Below are 8007 nucleotides of genomic sequence, written 5' to 3'. Positions count from 1 at the left end.
ATGATGATGATGATGATGATGATGATGATGATGATGATGATGATGATGACAAGAATGATGATGGTGGTGGCAGTGGTGCTGGTGAATAGCATTTCTACAACACTTGAAGATTTGCAAAGTTCTTTACATTTGATCCTCACAATAACCCTGGGAAGTTAATGATAGTGTTATCCCTATTTTACAGATGAGTAAACTGGGACTGAAAAAAGTTAACTCACACAGCTAGTAAGTATACAAGAGTAGAGTTCAAGTTCGTGTCCTCCTGACTACAAGTCTGGCACTATACCTCGAACATTTGCTATATAAATGTTAGCTATTATTATCATGTGAATCTAATTGTCTGACCATAGTTCCTCTTCCGAACCCTTGAGTTGGACTAGAAATTAGGAAACAATGATGGAGGGAAGAATTCATTTAGATTATTAATTTGTCATTTCCAAGAATGAGAAGGATATCTGGCATTTACAATTATTCTGTGGTGGAAGAAAAGTTTCCAATTCAGTGATTAGTGAGGGTTGGGAGGGAGGTGTATGAGATCCTGCCAACCACACTCAAATAGGAATCAGTGACCTTGCTAGTGATAGCAGCAGAAGCATTGAGAGGATGGGACCAATGCCATCATTATTCTGGGAGCCTGAAACACTACCAGAACTCAATCCAATGCAAAATAATCACCCTGGTGGCTCCATTGGCACTCTGTCCTTCCTTCCTTCTAAAGTTCTGGCTCACATTCCTGGAACTGAATTAACTTGAATGATTCTTTATGCTCGGGTTCCTTTCCAACAAGAGTTAAGTACTCAATGAAATCCAGAAAACTCCTCTTCAGTAGAGACAATGAGAAACATTAGACAGGAGAAAGAGTTGTGTGGTCCCAGAGAACAGAACTGTAAGATCAGTTTAAAGTTACAAGGAGATTTATTTCAGATCACTATGAGGAAGAACTTTCTAACAATTATCCGAAAAATGAAATAGGCTTCCTTGAAAGGTGGTAAGCTCCTTGTCTTTAGAGGTATTCAGCTGGTGACTCAGTGACCAATCTGACAGGACTGTTGTAAAGGAGACGACTGCTTTGCATAAGGGTGAGACAAGATCTCATATGATATCTAGGACTTTTCCAACTTGTTGAGCACAGTGGTGAAGCAGGAAGAGCAGTAGATTTGGAGTTCAAGGACCTGGGAGCAAATCCTACCTCTGCCACTTACCTTTGGACAAATCATTTAACCTCTTAGGATCTCAGTTTTCTCATCAGCAAAGTAAGGGCTTTGGACTGAATGACCCCTAATATTCCTTCCAGTTCTAAATCCATGATCTTAAGAACTTCAATATTCTGTAATTCTGGTTAGTAATCCTACCTGAAGCCCAAACCAGAGTGAATCACAGGGACCTGCTTTATTTTATAAGGCTTGAGAGGCAAAGCTTGGCAGTTTCCCAAACCACAGAAAATTCAGTGCATTATAATTGTAATCCAACAGTACAGATTTGGCAGTTGGATTTATAACATAAGGTTTTACTGGCATTCATCATCACCCTGACATTTTTATATTTTGGCTGATCTCTCCCTCTGCAGATTTTCTTTTCTGTTTAAAATATTTTCCTGATAATTTTCTTTTTGCATCATCACTTCTCAATAAATCATCTCCAAAATAGAATGCTTCCTTGTACAAAGTTAAGTCAAATACACCAACATGCTAACCTTGTTTGGAAGTGATTCTGCACCTGTAGTCCACCACCTCCCTTCTGAGAGAAGAAAGCAATGTTTCATCATCAATTCTTTGAGGAAAGATTGATCATCACGTCACTCTTCATTCTGAAGCTTTTTAGTATTGATTTCTCTTTCCTTTTTTGTTAATGTCATGTATTGCTCTTGTGATTTTGCTTACTTTTGCTTTGTCTTCCCACTTCTCTGAATCCTCCATAATCATTATTTATCCCAGCCCAGTAATATTCTATTACATTCATAAACCATAATATATTAAACCATTATTCACTTGCCAAGTATCTGCTTTGATGTAGTCATTACTACCGCAAAATCATCTCTGTAAGTATTTTGGTACCTGGGGGACCTCCACAGATTTTTCTTAGATTACTTTGTTATCTCTCATTTGCCCTAATCACATTCTACCTTGAAATCATATTTATCTGTGTACAGATGTCTCCCTATGAAATTGTAAGCTCCTTGAGGGGCAAGAATTGTTATTTCCCATTCCTATCCCAGTGCCTTATCCATAGGATTTCAACAGAGATGTATTTTGTGGCTTCACTCCCTCCACCAGCACAGATCTCAGCTCCTTCACGCTTTTTTTTGCTCTGCTATTCTTGTTCTTGGTTTTTGTTTTGTTTTTCTAAAAGCTTCCATAGAAGATTTACCCAAAGTATCAAAAGGCTTCATTTTATTCTTTTAGTAGTTATGGGGTGCTCATCTGCACATCAATTATTTTTCATTCTCATCACATGACTCTCAGTACCTCTTCTAGCCATACTTGTCTTCACTGATGTTTTTTCCTCCCCATCTTCTTATACATCATTATTAGTACTACACTGCACCCTACTAACACCTCCCCCATGCATCCTTCCATTGTCATGTGAGCTATTTTCAATATTATCTATTTTAAAGGATTATGATGTTCTGTGATTTTTTTTTCAGTAATATAGTAGATTATTGGTATAAAATTAATCCAATCATTTTCGAACCACCACAAAAGTGAGATGCATGCACATATCCTCATTTGCATTCTATATACTGCACCAGAGGAGCTCCTTCATTCCCCTCTGTTACTCAGTAATCTAATCTCATAAACTATGTAATCTCATGATCAAGATGTTCTGAACATTTGTGTTTTTGTAACACAAATGTCAGGCTGTTTGAAAATCGTGCACATTACAAGTCCTCTTGAAACCACCACAGATCATCACATTCTGTAGAAACAAATCTTATATTGCCTGTCATTGCAGTAGTATGAAGGCTGTTTTCCAATTTTAAAACTTATTTTCTGCTTATGTTACCATACTTCTATATGGTATATTTTCAGATAAACTAGTTGACAACACTGGTCAGTTTCTCTGTGGAGTTTAGCTAGTAAGCCATTGGTAGAAAAGAAGAAACTTACATCTTAAGAGACTCTCTCCTCCCACAGATTAGTTTACATATAAACATTATTAAAAATGGATATACACAATTGAACTTTAAGTCCATTTATCATTTAATGTTAACTTTTCTATTGACTAAATAGAACGTTGGCTAATGAAATGTTAACTTTTCAGACACATATTTGTCTTTGGTCAATAGAAAAGTTAATATATTCTATCATAACTAGCTAGATATTCATTTTCATCAATTACTTAGGTGGCTAAAAATTAAAAATGAATTTCCATATTTCAGCAAGAAAGCTTGTGAAATTCTCCCACCATTTTCTACCACATAGTTGTGTGGGCACACATTTTCATTTTATTCTCGTTTGAAATCAAAATACAGAAATAAACTCAAAGCAGAAGCAGATTTGAGACTGTCTAGTGTTGATCCAAATATTGCAAATCTTTGTTTAAATAAAAAAGTCAGCATTGAAATTAAGTTTATATATAATTATTAAGTATCTTCCAAGTTGTAATTTATGTCATCATAAATCCTATTTACATTCAACAAAATTTGTAAAATAAAGAAATTTAAAAGGAAGTCTTACAGATAATAGCTTGTGAGGCCTTGCGGAATTACTTCCTTTAGTACTTACAGTATGTCACAATAAGATAATCATAATTATTTTATAGTAGGTATTTATAACTTTGGTCTTAGAGCTTCAGCTGCTAGGTGGTGCAGTGGATAGAGTGGGGGGGGGGAGAGCCTAGAGTCAAGAAGACTCATTTTTCTGAATTCAAATCCAGCCTCAGACACTTACTAGTTGTATGACCCTGGGCAAGTCACTTAACCTTGTTGGTCTCAGTTTCCTCATCCGGAAAATGAGGCGGAGAAGGAAATGGCAAACCACTCCAGTGTCTCTGCCAAGAAAACCCCCAAAAGGGGTCACAAAGAATCAGACACAATTGAAAAAAATAACTATTTAGAGCTATCATAATTAGTGGTAAAAATAAATTTTATAATTATATAACATAAATTTTTATTTTGAACTTTTGGGACCAAAGTCTCTTATTATAATTATAAGCACTTAACAAATACATCTAAGAGATTGAGTAAAAAGTTAAATTATCCTGAAATTTCCCAACACGTTTTTGTTGCTGTTGTTGAAAGGAATTGATGGAACAAAAAACATTGGGAATCACTGATCAACTCTAACCTACTCCTTCATTTCAATTTTTATCCCCTCTCATTGTCCAACCACAACTATCTAAAAAGTGCATTCTGATAGGATAAGTCGATGAACTCTCTAACAGCATGATGCAATCTGACATTATGTATGAGTTCTGTTTTTTTTTTTTAATCCACTGTTGTTGCTTTTTTCCATTGTGGATTGGGGTCATTTTTTTTTCAATCATGTCCAACTCATCATGACCCCATTTGGAGTTTTCTTGGTCAGGATACTAGAATGGTTTGCCATTTTCTTCTCCAGTTCATTTTACAGATGAGGAAACTGAGGCAAACAGGGTTAGGTGATGACTTGCCCAGGGTCACACAGCTAGTCTTGAGGCTGGATTTGAACTCAGAAAGATTAGTCTTCCTAATTCCAAACCAAGTGCTGTATCTACTATACCACCTCGTTGCCCCCATTGTAGGTGGCTAGGTCAAAATCCTTTGAATAACTATGGATTTCACAGAGGAGGCCTTTTTTTAATGTCAGATGAGATGTCTCACTGTAATTAATAGAATATTCTCTGTATACTGGAGCCTTTTGAGAACTTTACCTTAGTGACGAACCCTTTGATCTGGACTCTCTGCACAGGACATCCTCTGTGACAGCAGCCAAGTGAGCATATGTCTCCCTGGTTTATGTTCCACTTGCTGTCGGTGCTCATAAGATATTTGAATGACAACAGAAAGCTGTCAATGTGGTTGCATCTGTTACGGAATCCTGTATGATTTTAATAGCAGCATGGGAGACACCTTGTTGGAAAGGCAGCCTTTAAAGCCAGTGCTTTTAGTCATATGCTTTTAGAGAAAAAAACAGTCAGCAAACAAAACAAAATACTGCCCTGTAATTTTTATGTATGATCTCCAAACCTCTGGTGCCTTAGGCTTCCATGTTTCTCTGTTTGGTTAGAGTATAAGTTCCTTGAAGGAAGGGACGGTTTAATTTTTGTCTTTCTATCTTCAGAGTCTAGCACAGGAGCTGGATCTTATTAACTAATTGTTGATTGATTGGCCAGTTTCAAGTGTTTGCTATTTGATGTGGTTTCTGGGATCTTTCTGCTTCCTCATTGTGGTGACTTTTGTGTTAGTCTAAGTTCCAAGTAATGCTGATGGTCAGAAATGATATTTTCAATTTTTGTTCATTTCTCAGAGTTGATTAAAGAGGTCATGATAGTAACTAAATTCAGTGACTTGTCATCTTTACTCTTTCTTGTAATCTGATATTGATTTTGAGAGCCAGAGAAGAGAAGTGGTGTATACCCAAGAGGGGCTAGACAAAGCCCTTCATCTATATGCACAAACTTTTTGTATATGTGGCACAGGACAGGAGTAAGAAAATTAAGTAGCCACATCAAGCATAAGCTAGAATAAGGCTGATATAGTCTGGTTAAATCAGGCTGTAAGAACCTCCCTTTCTTCATCTTTAAAATGGGGGCAATACTGTCTATAAATACCTGTCTCAGGATTTTTGTGAGGTTCGAATGTGATAACAGCCTTTCTCCTCTCACTGTGGTGGCCACAGTGTTTTAAAGACTAGGTTGTACCAAAGTCCCCTGCAGAGCCATGTCCCCATAGCTTTCAGGGTTTTAAAAGCTGAATTTGTTTTTGAGATAAGTGTAGCTGGGCCCAGGCATTTGAAGGAGATAGGATGGGGACAGAGGAGTGGAAGATGCCGGTAGAGAGTGATAGACAAAGACATGTGACTGCAGTCCTTTTCTTCAAAGGAAGTCTAACAATGCCTGTTTAGCCTTGAACTGGCCTCCTCACAGAAGGCAAGGGTACCTGGGATTTGATTACCTTAGAGTAGAATATCCATCTCCCTCTGTGCATCTCAATGGAAAACTTCACAGTCCCAAACCTCTATAGATTCTCCAGTGATTGGGCTCTTGTCTGTGTCAAGCTGACTTCCTGGGAGAAATTACATAGGTAGACAAAGACCGAGACCCAGCAGGTAGCAATGAGGCAGGCCAGGATGCACATATCTCTTTGTATCCTTATATGCATGAGTTTGTCTTTTTGGTTAGGATATTATTCAGTAAACCTTGTGGTTAGATTAAGTGGGCGTGAGGCTTTATCTCTGTTCCTGGAAACCATGTCTGGCACATAGTAGGTGCTTAAGAAATGTTTGGTTGATTAATTGATAATAGGGGGGGCTCAATAAGGAATGATTTTGTAAAAAGCAGGCTTTTAAAATTTGTTAAGCACCTGTTCTTGTCAGGCAGACACCTATTTTGTGACTGATCAAATCCCTTGTTACAACAAAGCCTTTGGTGGTTAGTAGTAACACACCATTGGTACATAGCAGTGAATGCTTCATTCAGAATTCTGCCAAGTGAATTTTGCCAGATGAGGTCATGTTGCCCTGTTGCAGTCCCACCTGTCTGCTTTTCCTCTGCTGACACACCATCACTTCTGAATGGAAATATATCTGCCAACTCCCTCGGCTCCTACCACAATGCTTTGTACATAGCAGGTGTTCAACCAATATTAAAATGAATGAAGAAGTGTTCATTAGAGGCAGCTAGCAGTCTCTCATTTCATCTGTTGCCGTGAAGACTCTGAATAGTTATAAAATTACCTAAGACATAGGTAGGGCTAAAAATATGTCCCCAAACTGCTCAGTCACTGTGCTATTTCCCAGGACCTAACCTGAGCTAAGCAAGTAAACAGTGTGGTTCCTCCTTCATTGCACACTGATCTCCATCCTCAGATCTTACTCCCCTTCTGCAGTTCTTCCCATGGTCAGTCCCCAGGGGGGCTGTCTTCATCTTCTTCCCCAGTGCCCAGCCCTATTTCTCATGCTCAGCCCAGATTCCCCTAGGTTGTAATCATTTATATCAATCCTGCTCCTTTCTCTGGTACTTACCGTCAGTGCCAATCCCCACGCCCATCCTCACTCCCTGGTTCCATCTCTAACTCTATTTCTGTCCCTAGTTCTTATACTAAGCCTCTTGGGATTTTGAGCTCCAGTGCCTTTGGTCTTCTACAAGAGACCTTTCCTGATCCCTCTGTTTATCAGCATTTTCCTCTCTGAACTCCATCTTTATTGTGTGTCTATTTTGTGTTCACTCATATGTGTGTGTGTGTGTGTGTGTGTCGTATGCCCCCAGGAGAACGTTATCTCCTTGAAGGTAGTGACTCTTTGAATTTTTTTGTTTTTGCTTTTGTCTTTGAATCCTTTGCACCCAACACAATGCCAGACACTTAGCATGCACATAATAAATAATTAACGGGATAACAGATCCAGAACTGAAAGGGAGATCTCAGAGGCCATACGGTCTAATCTGTTCACTTTGTTGTTAAAGAAACTGAGAGTAATTTGCCCAAGGACATCTAGATTCGAACTCAGGTCCTCAGACTCCCCAGCCAGAGCTCTTTAGAGTGCCACGATGCCTCCTTGTTAACTTCATGCCAGATCTTAGCTCTGTGGCTCTACATTTCTGTGACACACTGGGATCTAACACCATACAGTAAAAGAAGAGTCAGGAGAGGTAGAAAGAGAAGCAGGTCTGCTCCCCTGAGGTCAAGTCCTGGGTAAGATGCCATCTCCCCTTTGCTCTCTGGCCAGTCTTGGCCATTCATTATCAAATCAGAAAAAGAGTGAGAGAGATAGAAGAAATGATGGCTCATTCCAGGAGGGGGAGGGGGAGATGAGACAGTCAGGGGAACAAAGAGGCTGCTAGCTTTGCTCATAGGGTAATTTGTACCAT

The 8007-nt window shown here is 38.7% G+C and overlaps 1 protein-coding gene across 10 annotated transcripts in view; it reads left to right on the top strand.

Moving 5' to 3' along the window:
- Positions 1 to 8007, top strand: part of HRH1 (histamine receptor H1) — a 127589-nt gene that overhangs the window by 17436 nt on the left and 102146 nt on the right. The window lies entirely within an intron of this gene.

Source organism: Petaurus breviceps, unplaced genomic scaffold, assembly GCF_028583685.1.
Source record: "Petaurus breviceps papuanus isolate PSGF00001 unplaced genomic scaffold, PetGlider_PUasm1.0 174, whole genome shotgun sequence".
NCBI lineage: Eukaryota > Metazoa > Chordata > Mammalia > Diprotodontia > Petauridae > Petaurus > Petaurus breviceps.
Note: the sequence above shows the minus strand (reverse complement) of the source record. Positions and strands in the feature narration are given on the sequence as shown.